Source organism: Nomascus leucogenys, chromosome X (genome assembly GCF_006542625.1).
Source record: "Nomascus leucogenys isolate Asia chromosome X, Asia_NLE_v1, whole genome shotgun sequence".
Classification (NCBI taxonomy): Eukaryota; Metazoa; Chordata; class Mammalia; order Primates; family Hylobatidae; genus Nomascus; species Nomascus leucogenys.
In genome coordinates this window covers 80,072,715-80,095,546 of record NC_044406.1, presented here as the reverse complement: position 1 = coordinate 80,095,546, position 22,832 = coordinate 80,072,715, and the positions used below count along the sequence as shown (strand labels likewise).

The 22,832-nt window shown below is 39.1% G+C and overlaps 1 protein-coding gene and 1 pseudogene across 2 annotated transcripts in view; one reads left to right on the top strand and one right to left on the bottom strand.

The window, feature by feature from the left end:
- Window positions 1-22,832, bottom strand: part of PCDH11X (protocadherin 11 X-linked) — a 787,481-nt gene that overhangs the window by 485,901 nt on the left and 278,748 nt on the right. The window lies entirely within an intron of this gene.
- Window positions 7,074-8,329, top strand: LOC100594234 (annotated as a pseudogene). Its single transcript, XR_123332.4, has one exon. The product of XR_123332.4 is annotated as a eukaryotic initiation factor 4A-I pseudogene (transcript).

Below are 22,832 nucleotides of genomic sequence, written 5' to 3'. Positions count from 1 at the left end.
TCTGATTATTCACCCAGGTTTCAGAGGTGTCAGACCACGCAGGGACGCCTGCCTTGGTCCGTCACCCTTAGCGGCAAGTCCCGCTTTTCTGGGGGAGGGTCAAGTACCCCAACCCCTTCTCTCCATGTCTCTATCCCTTCTCCGCCTTTCTAGAGGGCAAGAAACCCCCAACCCCTTCTCCTTCACCCTTAGCGGCAAGTCCTGCTTTTCTGGGGCAGGGGCAAATACCCCAACCTCATATCTCTGTGCCCAGTTCCCTTATTTCTGCACCCTAACCTCTTATATCTCTATGCCCCAATCCCTTATTTCTGTGCCCCAACCTCTTATATCTCTGTGCCCCGATCCCTTATTTCCACACCCCAACCTCTTATATCTCTGCACCCCGATCCCTTATTTCCACGCCCTGACCTTGTATCTCTGTGCCTCGATCCCTTCTCCGCTTTTCTGGAAGGTAAGAACCCTTGAACCACTTCCTTCTGTGTCTCTACTCTCTCTTTTCTCTAGGCTTGCCTCCTTCACTATGGGCAACCTTCCACCCTCCATTCCTCCTCCTTCTCCCTTAGCCTGTGTTCTTAAGAACTTAAACCTCTTCAACTGTCACCTGACCTAAAATCTAAGCATCTTATTTTCTTCTGCAATGCTGCTTGACCCCAATACAAACTCAACAGTAGTTCCAAATAGCCAGAAAATGGCACTTTCAATTTTTCCATCCTGCAAGATCTAAATAATTCTTGTCGTAAAATAGGCAGTCTGAGGTGCCTGATATCCAGGCATTCTTTTACACATTCGTCCCTACCTAGTCTCTGTGCCCAGTGCAACTCATCCCAAATCTTCCTTCTTTCCCTTCCGCCTGTCCCCTCAGTCCCAACCCCAAGCGTCACTGAGTCTTTCTAATTTTCCTTTTCTACAGACCCATCTGACCTCTCCCCTCCTCCGCAGGCTGCTCCTCACCAGGCCGAGCTAGGTCCCAATTGTTCCTCAGCCTCTGCTCCTCCACCCTATAATCTTTTTATATCACCTCCCCTCCTCACACCCAGTCCAGTTTACAGTTTCATTCCGTAAGTAGCCCTCCCCCACCTGCCCAGCAATTTCCTCTTAAAAAAGTGGCTGAAGCTAAAGGCATAGTCAAGGTTAATGCTCCTTTTTCTTTATCAGACCTTTCCCAAATCAGTGAGCATTTAGGCTCTTTCATCAAATATGAAAAACCCAGCCCAGTTCATGGCTCGTTCAGCAGCAACCCTGAGACGCTTTACAGCCCTAGGCCCTAAAAGGTTAAAAGGCCGTCTTATTCTCAATATACATTTTATTACCCAATCTGCTCCTGACATTAAATAAAACTCCAAAAATTAAATTCCAGCCCTCAAACCCCACAACAGGATTTAATTAACCTCGCCTTCAAGGTGTACAATAATAAAACAATGTTGCAATTCTTTGCCTCCACTGTGAGACAAACCCCATCCACATTTCCAGCACACAAGAACTTCCAAACTCCTGAACCGCAGCGACCAGGCATTCCTCCAGAACCTCCTCCCCCAGAAGCTTGCTGCAAGTGCCAGAAATCTGGCCACCAGGCCAAAGAATGCCTGCAGCCCAGGATTCCTCCTAAGCTGTGTCCCATCTGTGCAGGACCCCACTGAAAATTGGACTGCCCAACTCACCGGGCAGCCACTGCCGGAGCCCCTGGAACTCTGGCCCAAGACTTTCTGACTCCTTCCCAGATCTTCTCGGCTTAGCAGCTGAAGAGTGACGCTGCCTGATCGCCTCAGAAGCTCCCTAGACCATCACGGACGCCGAGCTTCAGGTAACTCTCACAGTGGAAGGTAAGTCCGTCCCCTTCTTAATCAATACGGAGGCTACTCACTCCACATTACCTTCTTTTCAAGGGCCTGTTTCCCTTGCTTCCATAACTGTTGTGCATATTGACGGCTAGGCTTCTAAACCTCTTAAAACTCCCCAACTCTGGTGCTGACGTAGACAATACTCTTTTAAGCACTCCTTTTTAGTATCCCCACCTGCCCAGTTCCCTTATTAGTCCGAGACACTTTAAACTATCTGCTTCCCTGACTATTCCTGGATTACAGCTGCATCTCATTGCTGCCCTTCTTCCCAATCCAAAGCCTCCTTTGTGTCCTCCTCTTGTATCCCCCCACCTTAACCCACAAGTATAAGATACCTCTACTCCCTCCTTGGCAACCAATCATACACCCCTTACCATCTCAGTAAAACCTAATCACCCTTACCCCGCTCAATGCCAATATCCCATCCCACAGCATGCTTTGAAAAGATTAAAGCCTGTTATCACTCGCCTGCTACAGCATGGCCTTTAAAGGCCTATAAACTCTCCTTACAATTCCCCCATTTTACCTGTCCTAAAACCAGACAAGACTTACAAGTTAGTTCAGGATCTGGGCCTTATCAATCAAATTGTTTTGCCTATCCACTCTGTAGTGCCAAACCCATATACTCTCCTATCCTCAATACCTCCCTCTACAACCCATTATTCTGTTCTGGATCCCAAACATGCTTTCTTTACTATTCCTTTGCACCCTTCATCCCAGCATCTCTTCGCTTTCACTTAGACTGACCCTGACACCCATTAGGCTCAACAAATTACCTGGGCTGTACTGCCGCAAGGCTTCACAGACAGCCCCCATTACTTCAATCAAGCCCAAATTTCATCCCCATCTGTTACCTATCTCGGCATAATTCTCATAAAAACACACATGCTCTCCCTGCTGATCGTGTCCAATTAATCTCCCAAACCTCAATCCCTTACAAAACAACAACTCCTTTCCTTCCTAGGCATGATTAGTGCGGTCAGAATTCCAACACAAGAGCCAGGACCGCACCCTGTAGCCTTTCTGTGCAAACACCTTGACCTTACTGTTTTAGCCTAGCCCTCGTGTCTGCGTGCAGCGGCTGCCACTGCTTTAATACTTTTAGAGGCCCTAAAAGTCTCAAACTATGCTCAACTCACTCTCTACATTTCTCGTAACTTCCAAAATCTATTTTCTTCCTCACACCTGATGCATATACTTTCTGCTCCCTGGCTCCTTCAGCTGTACTCACTCTTCGTTAAGTCCCACAATTACCATTGTTCCTGGCCCGGACTTCAATCCGGCCTCTCACATTATTCCTGATACCACACCTGACCCCCATGACTGTATCTCTCTGATCCACCTGACATTCACCACATTTCCCCATATTTCCTTCTTTTGTGTTCCTCACCCTGATCACGCTTGATTTATTGATGGCAGTTCCACCAGGCCTAATCACCACACACCAGCAAAGGCAGGCTATGCTGTAGTACGAGCCACTAGCCCGCCTCTTAGAACCTCTCGTTTTCTTTCCATCGTGGAAATCTATCCTCAAGGAAATAACTTCTCAGTGTTCCATCTGCTATTCTACTACTCCTCATGGATTATTCAGGCCCCCTCCCTTCCCTACACATCAAACTCAAGGATTTGCCCCCACCCAGGACTGGCAAATTAGCTTTACTCAACATGCCCTGAGTCAGATAACTAAAATACCTCTTAGTCTAGGCAGACACTTTCACTGGATAAGTACAGGCCTTTCCTACAGGGTCTGAGAAGGCCACTGCAGTCATTTCTTCCCTTCTGTCAGACATAACTCCTCAGTTTAGCCTTCCCACCTCTATACAGTCTAATAACAGACCGGCCTTTATTAGTCAAATCAGCCAAGCATTTTTTCAGGCTCTTAGTATTCAGTGAAACCTTGATATCCCTTACAGTCCTCAGTCCTCAAGAAAAGTAGAACGGACTAAAAGTCTTTTGAAAACACACCTCACCAAGCTCAGCCACCAACTTAAAAAAGACTGGACAATACTTTTACCACTTTCCCTTCTCAGAAGTCAGACCTGTCCTCAGAATGCTACAAGGCACAGCCCATTTGAGCTCCTGTATAGACGCTCCCTTTTTTTAGGCCCCAGTCTCATTCCAGACACCAGACCAACTTAGACTGTGCCCCCAAACAACTTGTCATCCCTACTATCTTCTGTCTATTCATACTCCTATTCACCATTCTCAACTACTCATACATGCCCTGCTCTTGTTTACATTGCCGGAAAATGGCCTGTTCCTGCCTTAACTGATGACATTGTCTTGTGAAATTCCTTCTCCTGGCTCATCCTGGCTCAAAAGCTCCCCCACTGAGTACTTTGTGACCCCCACTCTTGCCCACCAGAGAGCAACCCCTCCTTTTCCTTTACCTCCCCAAATCCTATAAAATGGCCCCACCCTTATCTCCCTTCGCTGACTCTTTTCGGACTCAGCCCGCCTGTACCCAGGTGAAATAAACAGCCATGTTGCTCACACAAAGCCTGTTTGGTGGTCTCTTCACACAGACGTGCATGAAACCTACCACAGTATTACTTTTTGAGGACTTTTTCCCTACCCTTTACAAGTTTAAAGACATAAAAGGATTGAACTGGAGGAAATCTTAGAAATCCCCAAGTTCTGAACCCTCATTTTATAGAAAACCATGTTCAGGTTCATATTGCAAAAGAGGCCTTCCCAAAAACACACAACTAATTCCTAACAAGGTTTCCTAATCCTCAGGATGGTATTCTACATACTATATAACACTGCTAACCCAACATTGATTTTTTTAATTATAAAATAAATTTGCTGGCTGAGCACGATGGCTCATGTCTGTAATCCCAGCACTTTGAGAGGTCGAGGATGGTGGATTGCTTGAGCCCAGGAGTTCAAGACCAGCCTGGGCAACATAGTGAGACCCTGTCTCTACAAAAAAATACAAAACATTTGCTAGGCATGGTGGCACATGACTGTGGTCCCATCTACTCAAGAGGCTGAGGATTGAGGATCACTTGAGCCCAGGAGTGGGAGTTACAATGAGCCGTGATTGTGCCTCTGCACTCCAGCCTGGGCAACAGAGGGAGACCCTGTCTCAGAAAATAATAATAGATAAATAAATCCATAAATAAAATAAAAATATGCTGCTAAAATAAGAAAACAGCCAGAAAGATTATCTAAGAATTTCATTTTCTTGGACCTTTCTATATCTGCCTACACCTGCATTAATGCTAATGTATTAATATTAGTTTTGGCCTCCAATGCTATTAAAAGTTGTATTGGATCAATCTGAAAATCTAACAAGATGGTAGAAAGAGCTGTTACTCTTTGTTCCTTGATTCTCTGTTGAGCTCAATAACCTAATGTGCCATCATGGGTAAATTTTAAAGGTTAGAAATCAGTTTTGAATTAAATAAATATTATAGGCTATTTAATAAAACATACCTTCAAGATGATCTATGAATACCAAAATAATGTCTGAATGGATTAACCCCAGTTCTGGTCAAATTCTCAAGAAAAATTAAAAATATATTTCAAGTATGTCATTCTAAGCATTAAAAGCTAAGTGTTGAGCTAACTGAAACACTCACATTTACATGTCTTACAAACATGCTGCTGAAGAGTATACATTTTACATTTTAAATTATGGGCAACTATCACTCAGAGAAACTATGGATCTGAGAATATAATTCCACTGAAGCTATATTACATGAGAGAGACTTAGTAGTAGAAATCTCTCTGTGATGGTTAATATTAAGTGTCAGTTTGTTTGGATTGAAGGATGCAAAGTATTGTTTCTGGGTGTGTCTGTGAGGGTGTTGCCAGAGGAGATTAACATTCGAGTCAGTGAACTGGGAAAGGCCAACTCACCCTCAGTCTGGGTGGGCATCATCCAATCACCTGCCAGCGCAGCTAGAAAAGGCAGTCAGAAGAAGGTGGGATAAGCCGACATGCTGAGTCTTCCTCTGGATGCTCCCTGTCCTCGAACATCAGACTCCAAGTTCTTCAGTTTTTGGACTCTTGGATTTACACCAGTGGTTTGCCAGGGGCTCTCAGGCCTTCAGCCATAGACTGAAGGCTAAACTGTTGGCTTCCCTACTTTCGAGGTTTTGGGACTCGGAATGAGCCACTACTGGCTTCCTAGCTCTTCAGCTTGCAGACGGTCTATCGTGGGACTTCACCTTGTGATCCTGTGAGTCAGTTCTCCTTAATAAACTCCCTTTAATATATACATATATACTATTAGTTTTGTCCCTCTAGAAAACCCTGACTAATACAGTCTCCTTCTAGTTAAATACATATTTTTTCATTATTTTCTTTCTGCTTGAAACTAGAAGAATAAAATTAAACTTTATTACTCTGCAAAACTTGTGGCCTATGAGTACCTCCCAATAAATATGTGTTTCATTTAACACATATTTATTGAGTGCCCAAATACGGTCATATTGATCTAGTCTACACAGATAACTGCAATATAAAGTAGTGGTAAGAATAAATGATAATTGGTATTGGAGATCAATGGATAGAGAGGTCAGTTCCAGTTGTTATGAATTAGAAGACTTCATGGGGAGAGTTTAACTTCAGAAATGGAAAGGGACTGGGCACGGTGTCTCACGCCTGTAATCCCAACACTTTGGGAAGCCGAGGAGGGCAGATCACCTGAGGACAGGAATTCGAGATCAGCCTGACCAAAAAGGCGAAACCCCAGCCAGGCATGGTCATGGGGGCCTGTAATCCCAGCTACTCAGGGAGGCTGAAGCAGGAGAATTGCTTGAACCCGGGAGGCGGAGGTTGCAGTGAGCCGAGTTCACGCCATTGCACTCCAGCCTGGGTGACAGAGCAAGACTCCGTCTCAAAAATAAATAAATAAATAAATAAATGGAAAGGACAGGTGACATTCTTTTGATCCAGTAGGGGAGCAGGGTAGGAGAGGAGAGCTTCCAAGATGGAAACTGCAAGCTTATGCAAGGCAGGGAGCAAGGAAACCACAGGGTATGTTTAGACAATGTTCAGAAAATAAGTTTGGATGAGACAAAGTGTGTAAAGGAAGAAGAAGCAGAAACTACAATTGGGATATAAAGAACCTTGAATGACTTTGATCTTTGCCTTTAGGAAAGTGATTTTTAAGTTAGAAAAGTTTACAATTTTGTAATACACGTCTCCACCTTTTTAATGGAAATTCAACAGAATCAAAGCCACAATATAGAAAACCGATAAAAAGGCTAGTTTCTGAGGATCATGTCTGCGAGCCAGGATTCCTGATCCAGAGACAATGGCCCCGATGAGATGGAGCCTGAAGGCGTCATCGAGAGTAACTGGAATGAGATTGTTGACAGCTTTGATGACATGAACCTCTGGGAGTCCCTTCTCCGTGGCATCTACGTCTATGGTTTTGAGAAGCCCTCTCATCCAGCGGCAAGCCATTCTACCTTGTATCAAAGGTTATGATGTAATCGCTCAAGCCCAATCTGGGACTGGGAAAATGGACACATTTGCCATATTGATTCTGCAGCAGATTGAATTAGATCTAAATCCACCCAGGCCTTGGTCCTAGCACCCACTCGAGAATTGGCTCAGCAGATACAGAAGGTGGTCATGGCACTAGGAGACTACATGGGTGCCTCCTGTCATGCCTGTATCAGGGGCACCAATGTGCGTGCTGAGGTGCAGAAACTGCAGATGGAAGCTCCCCACATCATCGTGGGTACCCCTGGCCATGTGTTTGATATGCTTAACCGGAGATACCTGTCTCTCAAATACATCAAGATGTTTGTACTGGATGAAGCTGATGAAATGTTAAGCCATGGATTCAAGGACCAGATCTATGACATATTCCAAAAGCTCAACAGCAACACCCAGGTAATTTTGCTGTCAGCTACAATGCCTTCTGATGTGCTTGAGGTGACCAAGAAATTCGTGAGGGACCCCATTCGGATTCTTGTCAAGAAGGAAGAGTTGACCCTGGAGGGTATCCGCCAATTCTACATCAACGTGGAACGAGAGGAGTGGAAGCTGGACACACTACGTGACTTGTATGAAACCCTGACCATCACCCAGGCAGTCATCTTCATCAACACCCGGAGGAAGGTGGACTGGCTCACCGAGAAGATGCATGCTCGAGATTTCACTGTTTCCGCCATGCATGGAGATATGGACCAAAAGGAACGAGATGTGACCATGAGGGAGTATCTTTCTGGCTCTAGCAGAGTTTTGATTACCACTGACCTGCTGGCCAGAGGCATTGATGTGCAGCAGCTTTCTTTAGTCATCAACTATGATGTTCGTTCCCACCAACAGGGAAAACTATATCCACAGAATCGGTCGAGGTAGACGATTTGGCCGTAAAGGTGTGGCTATTAACATGGTGACAGAAGAAGACAAGAGGACTCTTTGAGACACTGAGACCTTCTACAACACCTCCATTGAGGAAATGCCCCTCAATGTTGCTGACCTCATCTGAGGGGCTGTCCTGCCACCCAGCCCCAGCCAGGGCTCAATCTCGGGGTGCTGAGGAGCCGCAGGAGGGGGGAAGGAAGGGAGCCAAGGGTTGGACATCTTGTCATTTTTTTTCTTTGAATAAATGTCACTTTTTGAGGCAAAAAAAAATAGATAAAAAGGTAGGTATTATGGTTAAAGTAGAAGTACTGCTCCTTCCCCTGAATCTAACCCCTATACACTCACTGACCTTCCTCAAATATTTCGGATCTGCAAATAGTTTTAAGCAAAAATAAGGTCATATGTTCTTCGGGGAAGTTAATCAATAAACTAAGTGTTTTAAATATAATCTAGCACTGGTGTTAATCTCTTGCACCCAAAATAGAAAATATAAATCATTGCCTTTTTTAGAGTTAATTTACACTGAAACAACTTGAGTAATTCTTCAAAGAAACTTCAAATGATCAACTTTAGCAATTAATTATAATTAGGACTCAGGTGCCATGATTTAAAAAAAAATTGAAAAATGGCTGAACAAACTAATAGCAAAATTTTCTAAATCATAAACTCATTATTAGGAGCCTCATGATGAATTAAATCTGTAAATGGATTATCATGGTAGAATAAAACATAAGTGAATAATTTTAAAATTAATATAAGTAAACAACACAATGATATCAAATTTTCATAAGAAAACATTATAATAAATCTCTATCTAAAAAGTGAACATGCCTATTGAAATTGTCCACACAAATGACAGTAGGTAGCAATTATAGGATGAAAATCATTAATAGTTTAACTCATTTGCATTTTCCATTAAGAGAAAATATACTTTTTTTTTTTTTTTAGCAGAACCTCACCCTATCCCAGATACTATCTGTTTGCCAAGCCTCTCTCAAATCTATGAGCCTGCCTGCTATGATGTAGCTGTCTACTGCACAAATAGCACATGTCTTATCTTGCCTGTCCTGATCATACACAGTTGTTCATCTTGTATACTCTCTCTTATGAAATTATAAGCTCCATAAGAGCAAAGATTATAGCTTATAAGCTGATACCTTTTTTTTTTTTTTGATATTTCTGGTTGTGTGGTAATCAGTGCAGTTTAGAAAAATGAGCATTAGAGGCTGGGCGCGGTGGCTCACGCTTGTAATCCTAGCACTTTGGGAGGCCTAGGCAGGCAGAACACAAAGTCAGGGGATCGAGACCATCCTGGATAACACAGTGAAACCCCGTCTCTACTAAAAATACAAAAAAATTAGCTGGGCGAGGTGGCGGGCGCCTGTAGTCCCAGCTACTCGGGAGGCTGAGGCAGGAGAATGGCGTGAACCCGGGAGGCGGAGTTTGCAGTGAGCCGAGATTGCGCCACTGCACTCCAGCCTGGGCGACAGAGTGAGACTCCGTCTCAAATAAGTAAATAAATAAATAAATAAAAGAAAAATGAGCATTAGAGTGGAGTTGTGAAATAGCCTCAGTTCTGTCACTAACTATGTGACTTGGGAAACTATTTTATATTTCAGAATTTCAATTTTCACTTTTGTAAAATGATGACATTGGACTAGATCTTGTAGGGCTCTTTCAACTTAGTGATGCTGTGACTAAAGGAAACTGGATAAATAAATGCGTTTTTTTTTAAATTTCCTATACATTTTCCTTCTTACATTCTACCTTAAAATTAAAAAAATGAAATATTAATTTGAGGAAATTTACTTCATCGAGTAGCATTACATTTTTATTTGAGTAGATACAGCTCATATGAACAGTTTCTAATAGAGGGGCAACTACATTTTCATGAAAAAATTCCTTTCTCATTAATAACTATAAGCATTGAGTAGAATATGAAACTTCTTGACAGACTTTTAAAAAACCTCATCTGTATTGCGAAAACATATGCTTAGAAAGTAGACGCAGATTTTTTTTTTTTTTTTTATCATCAGGTGATTCAAATCCAGCTCAGAAAGTTTAAGGCTAATACAGAGCTTACTTTCATATTCTCCAAACCTACAGAGAATGCTGGTAATAAAATATCACTGCTGCAGACTAAACTAAATAAGGCTCATAATAATCTTTCCTTTGCCAAGTATTTAGAAGGTCTGTCCAGGTGAAAATATTTGCTGTTTGTTGAGCTACCAAAGGCCTAGAATACCCCAGATGTTGACTGCATTTACATATTAACATAACTTAAGAAAAGTTATCAGCATGTCCTGGTTCCTCTAAGAAAACAAAGGAGAGCCAGAAAGGGATATTTGGAGCTATCAAGAATATGGTGTGTTGTGAAAAGAAATTAAATTTTTGGACCCCAAACTCATTTATCCAAAGGGAAAAGTCAAGCTGGGAACTGAGTCACACAAACCTGCCTCCCCCTTTTGGCTCCTCCATGAGATGGCTACCAGATGAAAGGCTACACGCCTCCCCCATATTTTGCCCACAAGGAAATTCCTGGTGAGCTGTTAAAAACTTCTCCATGGCCATGCAAATTGATAGCTTATCTTTACAGGTGCAGTCACCCAGCCCGCCAGACAAAAATGCATAGCTGATTGTTCCCCTTCCCCATTTTGTCTGTTATGTAAAATGCAGATTCTTCACATTTTTCCTCTGCTCCCCTTGTTTATGGAAAAACTATGTGCTTCTCAATATCCCACCCTTTCCCCTTTAAATTTGGAGCCCTCAAAATCATCTTTGGAGAAAGGCATAGACCTGTCTCCTGGGTGCATCCTTAATTTTGGCAAATAAATCTCCTAAAATGATTGAGGCTTGTCATTTTCCTCGGTTGACAGTGTCTACTGAAATTCAAAACTTTTTCTTTGATTTGTTTAGGTATCTTGTCTATATTGGCATTGGTACTGTGAAATCTTAGTCTAAGATTTTATTTTTCTCTTTCTTTGTAAGAGCCTAAGATTTATGTATTCCAATTGAATTACTTAGTCTATACAATACAAATTTCATTTTCAATAAGCTGGAACTTTCATAGACCTCCTAATTTGTTTTATTCACAATCTTTCAAGGGTAAGTTTAAAATAAAAACCCTTTTAAATATGGGATTGATTTCTATTTAGGGACTAATCAATCTATAAAAATAGCTATTTCAATTATGAAGTAACTTAAAGAAAAGGTTAACTGCTAAGAAAAATTGCAGCTCCATCGGTCAATAGCTAAATTATACAGTGTTTTATTCAATAACTATATCTTCAAAAAATAACCTCCTAGTCTTGAAACTATCTTTGCAAAAATTATAGCTGAGGATATTATGATAGTGAAAGAGATTAGACCTAATCAACTCCATCTTGCTTCTGACCTTTAAGCTGTCCTTGTTCATTCCTAGGCATAGGCCAAACTAACCTTGGGAAGGAATTTAGTTTATGGTTTGACTCTGAAACAAAATTATAGCCCTTTCCCAAAAAGACTCCCTTCTTGCTTTGGGCCCAGTCTGCCTTTGTAGGACTAACAAACTAGCTACAAGAGTAGGAATTACGTTTAGGGGTCATGCAGCTTCTGGCTGCAAGAGTCTGAACCTCACCAAGTTGTTCCTGGAGATAACATCACTATTTTAAAACCTAAGATCAGTGCTTGAGATATTTTGCAAACCCTGCACTTGATGGATTAGCCGATACCACCCAGACTGGTAATCTGGCTCAACCAGTTCTGTGATCCCACCCAGGAACAGAAGACAAAAAGAAAACCTCACTTCAACCCCGTATGATTCCATCTTCAACCCGAACAATCAGTACTTCCCACTTTCCAAGCCCCTACTGCCAAGTTATCTTTAATGTTTTTTTTGAGATGGACTCTCCCTCTGTCGCCCAGGCTGGAGTGCAGTGGCACGATCTTGGCTCACAGCAACCTCTGTCTCCTGGACTCAACAAGTAATTCTCCTACCTCAGCCTCCCGAGTAGCTGGGACTACAGGCGCCCACCACCACGCCCAGCTAATTTTTGCATTTTTAGTAGAGACAGGGTTTCACCACGTTAGCCAGGCTGGTCTCAGGTGATCCACCCACCTCGGCCTCCCAAAGTGCTGGGATTACAGGTGTGAGCCACCATGCCTGGTCCAAGTTATCTTAAAAACTCCAGTCCCCAAGCACTCCTCCAAATGCTCAGGGAGGCTGATTTGAGTAATAATAAAACTCCAGTCTCCCCCACAGCCGGCTCTGAGTGAATTACTCTTTCTCCGTTGCCGTTCCCCTGTCTTAATAAATCGTCTCTGTCTAGGCAGCGGGCAAGGTGAACCCGTTGGGTGGTTACAATATTACAAAACTTATAATGATAATAGAACATTTTACCTAACATTATTCAGTGCTTAACAGGACATAATTTAGGTGAATATTAGGTAATCCTGACCATAGTTATCTATGCATTTTAATTCTATGTCCCTACCTCTTACGGCTTATCAAAACGAAAAGGAATAATATATCCTATAGCAAGATTAACACTTCGTAATTCAAAGGATGAGAGGTTATGTTTACGGATGCATTATTGGAATTCTATTTAAAAAGTATTTCCTCCCACACTCTTCTATCAAAAACCAGCTATGTAGTAAAGGTCAGAGTGGAAAACAGAATAGTCTGCATTATATTATATGTGTACCATAATGGTGAAACATTATATTGACAGATTTAGGGAAAGCTTTTTTTTTTTTTTTTTTTTTTTTTTTTTACCATATTGAGGTATAAAAGACAAAAATCAATGCAACCAAAAACTAACCTCAGAAAGACAGTGTTTTATATTTTTCTAAGCCTCTACCAAAAATTTATTTCACTTTCCTACTTAATATTCAAAATGGATGCATGCTGATTTGAAGTACAGTGTCTTGCCAAGGCAGTCAGCCTTAGAAATACTAAATCCCTTTTACTTTTTTAAATCACAATGTTAAATTCTCCTGAGTGAATCACAAGTTCAAGGTGGCTGAATGCACTTGCCAGTCTATTGCTATTGAAGCACCTTAATGACATAAAGAAGAAGAAACCAATGATCATTGTTATATATTTCATTTGATACTGATGTAGACATTTTGAGGAAATCTGCATTTTGAACCAGGTATGTTTTCAGAACAGATCTTGGACTACATGATCTTTAAAAACTAAATAATATCCAAGGATCCTTCATGATTAATTTCTTTTCACTCAGCTTGTCAAAGAACTCTGCTTCTTTATATCAGAACTGTATTTTTTCTTTATCAGTTCATATTGCTTATATACAAAGATATTTCACAAACTATCAAATAGCACTGACAAATTAATTTGACTAGTGATTTCCTATACATATTGGCATATTGTCGATGAAAAGAGTCAAATTCTGTAAAGTATTTTAAGAGATTTATTCTGAGCCAAATATGAGTGACCATGGCCCGTGACACAGCCCTCAGGCGGTCCTGAGAACATGTGCCCAAGATGGTTGGGGTACAGCTTGGTTTTATATATTTTAGGGAAGTATGAGACATCAATCAAATACATTTAAGAAATACATTGGTTTGGTTCAGAAAGGTGGGACAACTCAAAGTGGGTGCTTTGAGTTCAAGCGATTCTCCTGCCTCAGCCTCCCGAGTAGCAGGGATTACAGGCATGAGCCAACCATGCCCTGCTAATTTTGTATTTTTAGTAGAGACGGGGTTTCTCCATGATGGTCAGGCTGGTCTTGAACTTCCGACCTCAGGTGATCCGCCCACCTCAGCCTCCCAAAGTACTGGGATTACAGGCGTGAGCCACCATGCCCAGCCTCTTGGTGATTTAGACAATGGATTCCATTAACATCAAAGGGTGTTTTGAACCCAAAAGTACCTAAGACAGCTCTCAAATTTGTGAACTCAAAAGTATCTGAGACAGGTCTCAATCAGTTTAGAACGTTTATTTTGCCAAGGTTAAGGACATGCCCATGAGACAGCCTCAAGAGACCCTGAAAATATGCCCAGGGTGGTCAGGGTACAGCTTGCTTTTATACATTTTGAGGAGACATCATATGTCAATCAATACGTGTAAGATTTACATTGGTTCCATCTGGAAGGGCAGAATAACTCAAAGTGATGAAGGGATTGAGGAGGGGGATTAGGGGGTGGCTTTCAGGTCATAGATAGATTTAAAAATGTTCTGATTGGCAATTGGCTGAAAGAGAATTATCAACAGAAAAGAATGTTTGGATTGAGTTAAGGGGTTGTGGAGACCTCGATTTTATCATGCAGAGGAGGCCTCCAAGTAATAGGCTTCTGAAAGAATAGATTGTAAATGTTTCTTATCAGATTTAAGATCTGTGTTGACGCTAATGCTGGTGGGATGTATAGTGAGGCATGTACCTTCCCCTCTTCTGTCATGTCCTGCACTGTTTTTTCAGGTTAACTGTGGAATGCCCTTGGCCAAGAGGAGGGGTCCATTCAGATGACTGGATGGCCTTAGAATTTATTTTTGGTTAATAGTGCCACACAGCTAAATCCAAGAGAATATCTTAGAAAATGTAAGTGATATCTTGTTAACTATAGAGTTAATTCAGTATTTGAATTATTTAAAAAAGATAAACCAATAAATGATAATATGGCTTTTTAAAATTTTTCCCAGTAGGAAGTTTTTATAATATTTTAATCAGCAGGTATTTGAGGAATGCCAAATTAAATAGTAGATATCAAAAACTTAGTAAAATAAATGTGTATTAAATATTAACACAAAGTGTCTGGAATTGCACAAAATTGATAAAAATATATACTGTGTGTTACTTCCAATTTTGCTCAATATCCGCATATTTAAAAAATTTGCAATAATTACTTTGCTAAGATGGCAAGAACATACACAAACAACAACGAAAAAGAACAAAATGTCTGAGCAAACACAGCCAGAATTGTTCAATAGTCATAAGAAAAATGTTTAACATAATTTAAGACAAAAATCTAGGATGGAATAAAAGAAAAGACATGATGTAATCTTGGGTAGAAGGATTCAGCATCATAAAGCTGATGATTCTCTCTAAGATAACATCAAAATTAGTGTGATGCCAACAAGAACAGCAACATTTTTAGAGCTAGATAAATTGATTCTAAAGTTAATCTGACTCAACAATCCCATTTCTAGAGATAAGGATAAATGATATGTGTGAAAGGTTTTTCATTACAGCACTGTTTACCATTTTCTCATTTTCAAGTTGAAAGTAAGTCCCAATATCCATCTATAAGGGACTGTTCATAACAGCTGTGAGATAACCTACAAATATTTGTTTATATCTACATACAGAAACTCTGGAAACATACTTGAGAAACTAATAAGAATGATTAACTGTAGAGGGAAGGATACATGGAAGAAATAGTGACAAGCTTGGAAGAAAGGCTTCTTTGTGTGTACCTTGTTACATGGTTTTAATTTTTAAATCATTTGAATACATCATCTATTAAAAGTCCCCAAAATAAATTTAAAAAATTAAAAACCTGTAAGAAAAAACACTTAAGGGAAAATATATGAAATACATATTCTGCTAAATGCTGTAAATGCCTGTTCTGTCAATATGATGGAATCTTTTAAATCTCTGTTCTTTATTTTCTTTAATCATTATTTTGATTAATATATAGAGTGCAGCCATCATTCATCCTTGGCTGCTTGAAACTTGGAGTTGATTTTCAGAGAAATTATTGAGATTACTACTTTCCACCTAAACATTATACCATAGTGCACATTGAATTGGTTTTGATTGCTACCAAAAGGAGTAATTTTCCCCAACAATTTTTAGCATATAAATACAAGCAGAATTTCACTGAATGACAGCGGGATACATAGCAATGAAATACATAAAAATTGAACTAAATTTTTGTGTTTTGTGTAAAAGAATGGCTCTGGTCCCTGCTCTCAAGTTGCTAACACTAAATTAACTCAAAACATGTGTTGTTTGCCTTCTATGGGCCAAAACCTGCACCTTATTCTTTCTGCATTGTTATTCTAGGCAGAAGATATTACGGAATTCAGGAGTCAGAGAATTAAAGAATTTCTTAGCAACCACAGTTTCACTGAGGTTTATTCAGTTTTGGAGAATTTAATTCAAAAGATTAAAATGATGAATGAAGCTCAGCATATGACCTGCAGTTGAAGACACCTGGCTCGCAGCTTGCTTTAAGTTTGATACATGAGGTTATTTGTCATTTACTGCCATGAAGTTTGAAGGAAGCATACTGAAAAGAAGACACAGCAATAAACTTTTGTCATTAATTTCTCTCTCACAGTTTCTGACAAGCTGGAAAGAAATGTCATTTGTATTTCTTAATTGGTTTCATTTCCACACAAATACAGACTTTCAGTAAAAGTTTCTAAAAAGCTATACACATGAGATTATTAACAACACAAAGCACATACTGAGCCAAGGTGTGAATAGATAATTCTAACAGAGAAGTTACAAAGAAAGTCAAGATCAAAATATGATTAAGACAGGAGAGCAGTTTTTAGAGATGTTTTGGTAAAATAGATATGAGTTACTAGCCTATACTTTGTAAACATGCTTGATGTGGCCAGTATGGCATGTCATTACCCTTTTAGGAACACACAGATCCATATGTATTTACAATGATTAATTGAAAGAGAGCATTCGGGGGCCGGGTGCGGTGGCTCAGGCCTGTAATCCCAGCACTTTGGGAGGCCGAGGTGGGCTGATCACCTGAGGTTAGGAGTTTGAGACCAGCCTGACCAACATGGAGAAACCCCATCTGTACTATAAACACAAAACTAGCTGGGTGTGGTGGCGCATGCCTGTGATCCCAGCTACTCGGGAGGCTGAGGCAGGAGAATCGCTTGAACCCAGGAGGCAGAGGTTGCTTTGAGCCAAGATCACGCCATTGCACTCCAGCCTGGGCAAAAAGAGTGAAACTACATCTCAAAAAAAAAAAAAAAAAAAAAAAAAAAAAAAAAAAAGCATTTGGAACTTCACTGGACAAGCACAACCAGCTCAGCGGATTTCTGGCAATACCAAGAACATTTTGCGAATCATGCCTGTGCTTTAACCACGGATGAGATTTTAGCTAGTGTCCTAAGGGAAGAACAAAATAATGAGCAAATTCAAACATCATCTTTTGGTTTAGCCTGATGGTTTCTATGACCAACTGTATGTTTATTTATGAAAGAATTTATATTATTTAATTAAAACAAAATAGAAATGAAGTTATATGGTATCACAATCATGTTCATTATTAGTTTTGTGTCTTGCTGTAGAAACACATTTAGTGAGTGCTTACCTATCATTGGAGTTGAATCTACCTCCACCTTAATTTGTTCTTGGGCTCAATTTCTGACCACACAACCTCACAACATAAACAGTAGTTTTGGTTACTTAGATTAGCGTAGGCCAGGAAACATTGGTGCAAGAAGAAAAAATAAAATAATAAATCCTTAGGATCAATAAGACATCATCTGCTACCTCATTTTTTTCCCTAAAATATTTGTGCTTTAGGAATGAATTTCGTTATTTGAAATATATACATATATGTATAAGCAATCGGCACCTTGTATCCACAGGTTCCACATTCTTGATTTCAAGCAACTGAGGATCAAAAATATTTTAAAAGCCCAATACAAATAACAATACTACAATAAAAAGTAATACAAATATACATAATACAGTATAATGACTATTTACATAGCATTTACGTTGTATTAGGTATTATAAGTAATCTAGAAATAATTTAAAATATACAGGAGAAGGTGTGTAGACTATATGTAAATACTATGTATCATTTTATATAAGGGACTTGAGCGTCTAAGGATTTTGGTATTATGGGGGTGCTAGAACCAATCCCTTAAAGATACCAAGGGAGGACTGAATATAAACATACATATATATAGCACATACATAAATAAAATGAGGATTCATATATTGAAATTCTATGGAGTTCTGCATAATTCAGAACTCATTTTTACTTATCAAACTATAATCTATAGCTTTCTGTATTAACTGAGCATCAATTCTGCTAAATATCAAATTTTTCATATGAACGTACACCGTCATTAGAGATGCAAAGACTTAGGAAATGAAAAGAAAAAAATAAAATATATTCGTGTTGGGGGAATGGTGTAATGAAAAAAATATATTTCCCTGCATCTTTCCTGAGAACTTTTTCAATTTTTTTTTTTTTTTTTTCTCTGAGACAAGGGCTCAGTCTGTTGCCCAGGCTGGAATGCAGTGGTGTGAACACAAGGCAGCCATGACCTCCTGGGCCCAAGCAATCCTTCCATCTCAACCTCCCAAGTAGCTAGGACCACAAGTGCATACCACCTGGCCAGTTTTTAAATTTTTTTGTAGAGATGGGTCTCAGTATGTTTCCGAGGCTCGTCTCAAACTCCTGGGCTAAGTGATTCTCCCACCTCAGCCTCACAAAGTACTGGGATTACAGGTGTGAGCCAACATGTGTGGCCGCTGACTTTTTCAATTTTGCTTTCTAATCTTAAAGGAGAAAATAAACAAAATTAAAGAGAAATGTCAGCAAGATTATCAATAGTTTACACCTTCTTATTAGCTAAAATGGCACCATCACCAGATGAACATCTCTGTCTTATAAAGATTGACATGAGTTTGACAGATCCATTAGGCTCAGTTCCACTTTAATCCTAAGTTTTCCCAGATATTCATCCATACACATACTTTGTACATCATTTTATACAATGTGTATGTATGTGATATGGTTTGGCTGCGTCCCCATCCAAATCTTCATCTTGAATTGTAGCTCTCATAATTCCCACATGTTGTGGGAGTGATCCAGAGGGAGATATTTGAATCGTGGGGGTGGTTTCCCTTATACTGTTCTCGTGGCACTGAATAAGTCTCATGAGATCTGATGGTTTTTATAAGGGGTTTCCCTTTTGCTCGGCTCTCATTCTCTCTTGCCTACTGCCATGTAAGATGTGCCTTTCTCCTTACACCATGATTGTGAGGCCTCCCCAGCACATGGAACTGTGAGTCCATTAAACCTCTTTTTCTTTGTAAATTACCCAGTCTCAGGTATGTCTTTATCAGCAGCATGAAAATGGACAAATACAATATGATTTGTGTATATATTCATATATAGCAGGTACATACACACACACACACACACACACACACACACAAAAACACATACACATATACTCCACTCAGGGCCCCTAAACTATGTATAAACTTGTCTGTTTATTCAGTCCTCTTACATAGTCCCCCTGAGAGCAAGTGAAGATAATGTCCTATGTGTTCAAAGTGCCTTGTATATTAAATCATAAAGGAAAAAGGGGCCTGCATATATCATTCAGAATGAATCTCTGTTTCTTCAGTCTGTGAATAAGGTAGACAGACTCTCCCTTGATTATCTGAAATATGAAGGAAGATTGATCTTCAGCAAGTGACTTGCATTTTGGAAAATATCAAACAATATTTCAATCTAATCTTACTTTCCTTCAGAAATATATGTAAGGGAAACACCTTGTCTTTGATGCCCACTGTGATAACAATATAAGTAACTAATTCTACTATTTGCAGTTTTATAATCTTTAATGATTGTGATAGTATATTCAAGAACTTGTCTAAAGATGTTGAACACCTTAACTTTGTTTCTAAAAGAAAAAATACATGATGATTGGCCTAAAAGTGCTCGATGATTCTCTTTGTCTTGGAACTTGAATAGCAAAAAGTAATTCAGAATCAACTTTGTTGCCACTTAAATAACTTCTCTAAGATTTTTCCAGGAAAATGGAAGATTTCTCAAAGTGAAGATTTTTGCCTTGTCAATCAATATCCATTAGCAATTTCACTATGTGTACAAATTTTAATTACTAAAAAGCAAAGTCATTACCCTTGATATGTACGACATAAGGTTTAAATGGCTTACATTTTTCTATTATGGATTGTTCAAATTTCATACTTATAGCGTATGTTCACTGTAGCTTTGCTGACTTTCTGCCTGAATTAGAATTTTTTATTGTTTAAAGCTTTGAAGTAGGCTTAATTTAGGACTATAGTGATGACAACATGAAAAAGAGGTTACTTCTAGATGAGCAACTCAACAAAAATTACAGTATGAGAGAGAAATGCAAATTCCTTCCTTTGGGATGTGCCATACTAACCCCAGAATGAAATATGATTATTTTATTAAACATATGTTAAAAGATATATCTTATTCAGGGGTACCTACCTCTAAACAACAAACTAGAACATTGTGAAGAACATTTTAAAAATATTTTTGGAGAAAAAAACATAATATTAGGAACAGAATTCTAAGGACATGTGGTACAAAATGTCACAAAAGTAACCAAAGAAGAAAAGAGCAGGTGAGGAGAGAAAGAGAGGCTATGAAATGCAGAAAAAGCCTGAAAATTAGTGAGCAATGGAAGAGTAAATGCATTAGCTTTGTTGAAACACTAATGACAACCTAGACATTTTTGTGGTGGAAATTTCACCATAGCTGGGGATTGGGGGTTAGGGGATAGGAGGACCTGGATTTGGGATTTGGACTTGCATTTTTATTAGCTGAAATCTCTACAGAGTTCACTTGTTGCTCTGTGTTCTTCAGTTGATAGTGCATATATTACCATGTGTACTGCAATGAAGGGCCTTTGTTCTTGGATATATCTTTAATGTAATTAAAATATTGTTAATAATATGTGTTTGTGGAGTGACATCATAAACATTCAAATTAAAGAGGGATGTTAATGTTTTTCTAAACCTCTAGATATTAGAAATTACTATTTTACTTATTTCAAAATATTATCCAAGTAAATAAAAAGCACTACAGTTGTTGTTTTTCCCCAAAGCCAGAAGGTATTCATGACGGCATAGCATATTGTCCTAGTGAATTCTGTTGTTAAAATCCAACTGTCCTAAACACTGAAGTACTAGAGGCTAGGATAATTGGAAGGTATGATCATCCAATTGGCAGACAGCCTAGTAGTGGACATGATAGAGCAGTTAAATGTCTCACATTGTCCTATTGTATAAAATGAGGGAGAAATAAGATACTTTTCTACACCCTGATTTTTTGTGTATTCCTTCAGGAGAGAATAAGTGGGCTTGTCCTCATATATACCTGAATATCCTCAAAGATAGAGATAAACAAATCTGAATAACACCTGCATATCATAGGGCATAAGAATACTTTTAAGCAAGAGGTTATGGCTCAAAATCAAATTTCTATTTCTAATATCTAAAGAAATAGATTCTGCAATGATAAGTAACCTATCTCTACTCATTTTATAACATAATTCAAATGGTTTGCAAAGAAAAGTCTTGAGAAAATGCTGTTGTCCATTTTTTTTTCAGTTATTTAAACCAGTGTGTGTGGGATGTCAACCAAACAACCATGCTAGATATTATTATTTTTTAATTTAATGTTATATATATATACACACACACACATACACACATACATATTACTTTTTTTGTGTGGTGCTGGATATTTTTAAATAGCAAAATATAAATAAGTAAAAAGGAATGAAGCTTTATGAATAAAAAATTCGTATATAATTTGTGTTTAATGAAAACAGCTAAATTTAGGACTAAAAAGAAGTCATGCGTTTCAGTAAATGCATATTAAATTTGTATCTTGTAATAACCTAATTAAATGAGAAATGTGGACATTTTAATATATAAGACCCAAATGACACTTTAAAATGTTTGGGGAGTTAATCTCTTGCATATCACTTTATATTCTATATATTTGTCTTACAAATGCTGATACACTGGAAAATTGAGTCACTTTCCCTGATGAGTCTGAGCATGTTCTATGCCTCTTTTCTGCTCCACTAGACATTTATCATTCTTGGTGGCAAATCTGTAACTAATTTTCTCAGGCTACTGCTTTTCATACAGATAAATTCCTGAAAAATTACCAGTAAAAGGGCTGAGCATGCATAGATGAATCTCAAGAGGGAACAGTGATTAAGTATAAAATCATAGGAGACATTTGTGCCTATTCACTTTTTACCAGGCAAAGTCTATGCCAAGAATAAAGGTAATTTCTCTTATGGAATTCTTACCACCACTCTGGAACCCTGTTGTCCATAGGTTAAATAATCTATTTAAATATGGTCTGGTTCACACTGATGTAGTAATAAATTTCTTCTATAGTTCAAGCTGTAGATAAAACTACCTCATAATTAGTATAGTTTTCTCTCTGAAATGTTTACATGATTTAAAATGTGCAAATTATGCTAAAAGGGAAAAGAAATGAAATAATATTTATGTATCAAAATACATTCTCCAGTATATTCCTCTTCTCACTTTTCAGCCTGTGAGGATGAAAACGTACCCTCTCGCCACACAATAGTCACATTTCTCTATATACACCTTGTATCAGTCTGTTCCCACATTGCTGTAAAGAAATACCTGAGACTGGGTAATACATAAAGAAAAGAGATTTAACTGGCTCAGCATTCTCCAGGTTGTATAAGAAGCGTAGTGGCTTCTGGGGAGGCGTCAGGAAACTTTCAGTCATGGCAGAAGGTGAAGCAGGCACCTCTGACATGGACATAGGAGGAGGAAGAGAGTGAGGGGTGGGGTGCCACACACTTTCAAACAACCAGATCTTGCAATAACTCAATCAGTCACAATTACCACGACAACATTAAGGGGGATGGTGGTAAACCATGAGAAA